The sequence below is a fragment of the Nuphar pumila genome, chromosome 2 (genome assembly GCF_984573655.1).
Source record: "Nuphar pumila chromosome 2, dmNupPumi1.hap1.1, whole genome shotgun sequence".
NCBI lineage: Eukaryota > Viridiplantae > Streptophyta > Magnoliopsida > Nymphaeales > Nymphaeaceae > Nuphar > Nuphar pumila.
This window is the reverse complement of record NC_143250.1, coordinates 55726807-55733813: the sequence shown is the minus strand read 5'-3', so window position 1 is coordinate 55733813 and position 7007 is coordinate 55726807.

Genomic DNA, 7007 nt, shown 5'->3' with positions numbered 1-7007 from the left:
CCAGGCCAACTCCGGATCCAAAACCAAAATCGCCAAATGCACTAAATTCCAAAACAATGCTTATTTTATGCTTTTAAATGTAAAATTGACTTCAATAAATTGTTTATTTATTTTTAACATCTTAATTGCCATGGAATGTTCATTGCTTCTTAAGATAATTCCCCTTTGTTTGCGAGAAAGAAGCTCACTACGACTCGCGTACAATCGTTAAGCAAATCTCGTAATTCACATGCACTGACGAGTTTTTTTCGTCGTATAGATCCCAAATTCGAGGACAAGCTATACAAATATAATATAAACTTACCCTTAAATTTTTAGAGGTTAATTTGTCCCGAATTAGGCTCTTCTTACTTACATAGTGTACTTACGCGATTTTTGGGTCGCACGCACAAAGCCGAAATACAAAGCATAGTCAATTTATACTTAATTACGTGCTATAGCCTCATAAACACATGAAAGCATACAAATCAACTCAAAGCAAACAGTAAATTCCTCAGAAAATTTCACGGGTCTTACATCCTACCCTCCTTAAAAAGGATTTCGTCCGCGAAATCACAAAACACCAATCAACAACAAAATGGTCAGATCTCATCTGACGGTGCCTAATCGGCCATAACTAAGTCTCTCGTAGGCTTCCTAGGACAGAACTTGGAAATATGCCTGGTTTTCCACACTTAAAACACTTGCCATCGTAACGAGGACAAGCTCCAAAAGCATGATCTTCGTTGCATTGTTGACACTTCCGCTGGTCATTCGATCACTGGGATCGCCTTTGCTGGCGGTTCTGCTGCACTTTCTGATGCTTCCGCTCTCTAGTAGGTGGTGAGGACTCCACCCTACTAGGATTCTTCTCGCTGGTAATCGCAAAAACTTGAGTCTGTTGCTCGGCTTGGTCTTCGTCCAACAGAGTAGCTACCTCAAAAGCCTCTTCGAGCGGCTTTGGCTCGCTAGTGAACTCTTTGGTTCTCAAAGTAGGCCTCAAACCACGAGCGAACTTTATTGCTCGTTCATCTTCCATGACGTAAACATTCGGACAGTATCATTCCAAATAATGAAACTTCGTGATATAGTCAGACAAAGTCATCGCTCCTTGTTGCAAGTCCAGAAATTCTTACATCTTCTTACTGCGTTCATGCTTAGGAAAATACGCAGAGTTAAAAACTTCGTCGAATTCATCCCACGTATCATTTGTGTCTTTGAATCTGACCAAAGAGACGGTGTCCCACCACTTCTTAGCGTGGTCTTTCAAATGATAAGTACCAAAATTCACCTTCTGTTCCTCAGGGACATCCAAAACACGAAAAATACGTTCTATCTCACGTATCCAAGATTCTGCAGCTTCAGGGTCCGTCTTACCTTCAAAAGCAGGAGGATCCAATTCCATGAATCGCTTATACGTAACTGTACTATTATTCTGCCCACTTTGGGCTACGTGCTGAAGGTTCACACCCATCTGTTGCATCACAACCACTTGCTACTGCACAACAACTGCAAGGTTGTTCATAGTGCCCATAATGTCGTTGCATCTAGTCTTCCAATTCATCTATCATGACAAAAAAACACAATAATCAATCGATAGGTCTGACAACCATACTCGCTAAACGATAATCGCAGCAATCATACAAAGATTATAAGCATATATAATTCAGACAAAAGCTACATCACAGCTAAATCATGCAGCACAATACAACATATAAGCACGTTCCACGAACGGTCTCAAGCGACCCCATACTAGGCCTCTATCTCTAGAAAATCACCATTCTAGGCGACAAATGTTAGAGAATTACCACTAACACAACAAAACGAGGAGAAACATCACTCGCATGACGTCACCAATCATAACATCGTTAGGGAATCACCACCCTAGCGGCATCGTTAGAGAATCACCACTCTAACACAACAAGACAAAGAGAGTCATCTTTACTCAACTAACATCGTTAATCTTATCATCGTTAGGGAATCACCACCCTAGCGGCATCGTTAGAGAACCACCACTCTAACGGCATCATCAGAGAATCACCACCCTGATGGCATTACTGAAGAATCACCACTCCAGTAGCATCATTAGGAAATCACCATCCTAATGACATCATCAGAGAATCACCACCCTGATGGTATTACTGGAGAATCACCACCCCAACAACATCATTAGGAAATCACCATCCTAATGGCATCGTTAGAGAATCACCACTCTAAAGGCTCTGCTGGAGAATCACCACCCTAGCAACATCATTAGGAAATCACCATTCTAATGGCATCGTTAGAGAATCACCACTCTAACGGCACTGTTGGAGAATCACCACCCCAGCAACATCATTAGGAAATCATCATCCTCATGGCATCGTTAGAGAATCACCACTCTAACGGCACTGCTAGAGAATCTCTACCCAGCAACATCATTAGGAAATCACCATCCTAATGGCATCGTTAGAGAGTCGCCACTCTAACAGCACTGCTGGAGAATCACCACCCCAACTGTATCTCTAGAGAATCACCACTCCAATGACCTTCATTAGAGAACCACATACGCCTCTGGTACCAGATTGGGTTGCGTGCTAATGCAGCACGACCGGGTGATTGCCTATGCTTCTAGACAGTTGAAGACCCATGAGAGAAATTACCCGACAGTGAACACCCCAAATTTTTCAAAGTTTTGTAAAAATGTCCTTTTTGCCTCTGACCCCGTTTTCTGAGAAAATCAAAGCAATTTCAAAGCTAAAATTCAATTATTCTTCAGATTTTCTGGATTAAATTCCATGTTGATATATTCAAACTCGATTCCGGATCCGAACCCAGTGTTTAAAATCCAAATTTGAGCTTCGTTATCCAAATTTTTAAAATAAAATTTCAAAATACAAAAAATAATTTTTGAAAAGCTCAGACAGTCCATCTGGTATCCTGTTGGATCCACAACCCTGTATTTCTCAATTCGAGGTCTTAAACCTTGAATATTTCCTAAAAACCCGGATATAAACCCATTTTCTGAAGAAAATTTCCCAAAATAGCCTTGAATTCTTAGAAAAACTCTCATTTATAAATATTTTGCAAAAATACAAAAAAAATTAGTTTTAAATCTTTATTTCTTCGTAAATCTTAGGATTTTATTCTAAAAATACAAAAATATAGAAAAACAACACAAAAAAAATCAAGAAAATTGGAAAAATTACGAGAAAAACAAATGAGTTTAAGCTTTTTAAAGTTAATTTTGCTAAAAACCTCATTTTAAAAACCCTTTTTGTGAAAAATCTTTTTGAAGGAGCCTCTTTTTGGAAAATCCAAATTTTTTTGCAAACAAACCCTTCACGAACCTTCCAAACCCTCCCTTTTTCTCTCACTCTCTCCGCCTCTCTTTCGTTCACCCTCACCGAAACCCTCTTTTTCTCAAACCCTCCATCTCCGAACCCCCCTTCCTCCGCCATCGATGTCCAATGGCCCTTCACGAACCTTCTTCCTCCTCCTTAAAAAGGCACTCAAAAGAACCCTAAAGACATCGCTTCTCACCCCCACATCTTCTTCCTTCTTCTCCATCCGTTTTCCACCTTTCCATTGCATCCTTCTTCAATCTCTCTGATCCTCCTTCTTCCTCTTCTTCTACTTCATTTTTCCTCCTTTCTCTTCTTCTTCCCTTTCACTTTTTGGGTCCTTACCATCAACTAAAGGAGGTCAATCTCACAAAGCCCCATCGAGGTTGTCAATCAGTTCAGCAGAAAACATCGAAAGAACAGTTGTATTCTTCCGCAACTCACCTCCCCGGATCAGGTAGGATGCCATCCTCCATTTCAAACCAGCTTCTGAATTACAATAAATGATCCAAGTAATCCTTCTTGTTTTAAATCTGGTTTGATTTGATTATTGACTAGCATCATGTTCATCGTTATGCTTCTTATTTTCTGTAACATTCTTCATTCTGTCTCTCCTTTTCTTTTCATACACCATTTCTTTAGTAGCATTTCCTATATCATGATTCACATAGCTGTGTTAGATAGCATATTTGGGTTTTATTTTCATCTATATGGCATCTAACCGTTCATGACTCAATTGAAACTCAGGTTCATTCGTGTTATGCCACATACTTGGATTTCATTTTTATCTGTCATACCTTCTCTGTCTGTTTTCATTTTCTTTTATTTTGGGTTTTCTGTTTATTAAAGAAATATATGTAATGTCGATTTGCCTATGGCAACATCGACTTACATTCTGCAATAGAGTTCCACCCCCTTTCTTTTGGGGTTACATTTCCCTCATTATTGTTTTATATTTTTGTTTTTTTTAATACGGCATCTCATTTGATAATTCTTCTCCTTATTTTATGATTTTTTTTATTATTATCTGATGTTCATTTCAGTTGCTCGTTTTGACTCCACTTTTGTAAATAGTATCGTTGGTATCTCGGATTGTGATTTCTTTTTTTTCTCTGCATCCCATCTTGCTTCTCACCTCCACACGACTGCAGCACAGAGGCCTCATGTGCCGGCCTTTGCATTCCTCTGTTTCACCACAGAGGTCTCTTTCGATTTATCCCCTTTTTGCATGTGATATTGATTTATCGTGAATCTTCATCCTATTTGTTGGGAATGGAATCTTATGCTGTAGAACCTGTCATAAGTTATTGTAAAATGTTTTGTTCTGTTATTGGATGGTTTAAAATCACGGTGAAAATAAATCCGGCATTGATCTGGTTCACAATTCAGTGGATCATTACTGGGGCACAATAAGCAAAATCGATTTGCTATATGCCTGAGCAACCGAAATCGATATGCTTAATGAATTTTGGATATCCAATTTCTAAGACTGATTTGCTGAGTCAGTTTGCTGAATCCGATGGGTGAAATCAGGTTGACTGTGTGAAGTTTAAGTTCAAATCTGAAACATTGCTGGCTCCGATGTGTTGTGTATGGCATGTTTGGAATTCTAAATGATGGAATAAACTGGTATGGTTTGATCAAAGTCGCATATTCTATCTACGTATCTCCTGCACATAGTATTGTATAACATCCCTTCACCAGCATTCACTTACATACTATCACTTGTACACTGTTTCATCACTGCATATCACACCTACATATTTTTTTTTTCCAGTCCCTACTAGATTTGGTTATAACTTTCTGTATCATTTGGCGAGAAACAGCAGCCCTCAGGGCTTGAATCAGCGTTTCCATGCTGACAGTCCAAGCACTTGACTATTTGCATCTAGCGACCCTCTCTCTTTCTCTCTCTCTCTTTCTGCATTTGCTATTGATTGATAAATTTAGGCCTGTGGATCTAACTGTTGTTAAGAATGCAGCTGCCCCTTCAATACCAGTGCCTTCAATTGAAAAAAAAAGTTATTGACTCAGCAAAGTCATCAGGTTCGTACTTGGATTGTGAGTTTTCAGAATGGTTTTTGCTTTTGATGGATTTGCAAACATCCTTGATATCATCTATGCTTATACGGATGGTTTCCATATTCCAAGTTTTCTTTCAATGTAAGTTAGATGGCCACATTGATGAAATGTTTGTGAGTCTGCTGCTCTCTTGCAAAGATTGAAATCGAAGTTTGTTATTATGGCTTGTTGAGTTTCTATTTTTTTTTTATGTATGTCAACAAGAACTTTGTTCTGCGAAACTGTTGCTATTTCATTCCATCCTACTCAACAACTAACCAAAATTAAATTGAATTGCAATTGGATCAATCATCAAATCTTGATACGGAATGGTTTGCTTTGATGAATCTCTTTGCTTTGAACTGATGTGAGATATGATAAAGATAACTAAAAATCATGTAGTTTATGCAGGTCGAGGTAGATAGTCGTAGATACAAATTATATGTGAACTTCGGGGTTTGCATTGAATAATGATTCTCGGGTCTGATGCGATTCAATACAAATTAGATGATGATGGTATGAAACACATGTACTTGTGATAGCAGATATTCAATAATTATATACGGACTACCCATGTATATTATTTAATTTCCTAAATTACTACGGACTACATATGTAGATTCCACTTTCTCTATATGGATTACGATATAAGCTCTTCCTTTTCAGTCTGTCACTATATGTGTGAATTGAAGTCAAGCCTATGAATGCGTTTAAAGAAGATAAAGGAGCGAAGAATTGAAGGAATGGGTGTGGAGCACAGAAATAGAAGAACTATATCATAAGGATTTGCAAAAACTTGGATATGGAATAAAAATGAGATATTGAAGTAGTCCTGATCATACAATAATAACAAATATCATCACATCTCAAATTAGATTGGGAGATCTTAGTGATAGAATATGAAATACTGAGTAATGTAACTAATTAATATTATAAATATGTATAAAACATTAATTGAGTACACTAACAAAGATATATATAATAATTCATTCGTTTATTTGAATATATCATTAGCCATTTCTTTATTTTTTGTTGTGAGGAGCTTACCATGAATCACAAAATTTATGTTGCTTCCGTTATTGATGATGGATTGGCCATATAACTTGCTTCTATTCGACCCAGAGTCGATCAAGGTACTGTTGTTGGCCAAGCCGTAAAAGATATTGCTAGTCAACCAAACGCAGAGGGTAAAATACGATGTACTTTATTGCTTAACTGGCTTTTATGGAACTTTAACAATTTTTGGCCTCGTCGTCGCATTAGCACTTTTATTTGCTAAACCCTTTGTGTAATCCTAGAAACGTGAAAATGTGAAAAATATGTACTTTTATTTCTTTGACCCTGCCTCTTCTCTTCTTTAAATTATGACACCTCAACACTTACTCCTAAAATCCTAAACATGCTTGGACCACACTAACAAGTAAACTTGTTTTGACCATCTCTTTCTAATGATTTATCCTTTTGAGGTATGGTTTAAAGTGTTTAGTTTAAATTATAGTAAAAAAACAAATTTGGCCAATTTGAATGTCAAAATCATAATTAAAGTAAATCTTCATAAAAAAAGATCTTTATGTAGTCAAACGAAGTTATTTTGGTCATAACTTTTTACTTACATATCGAAATGACAAATTTTTTTGTGTTAGA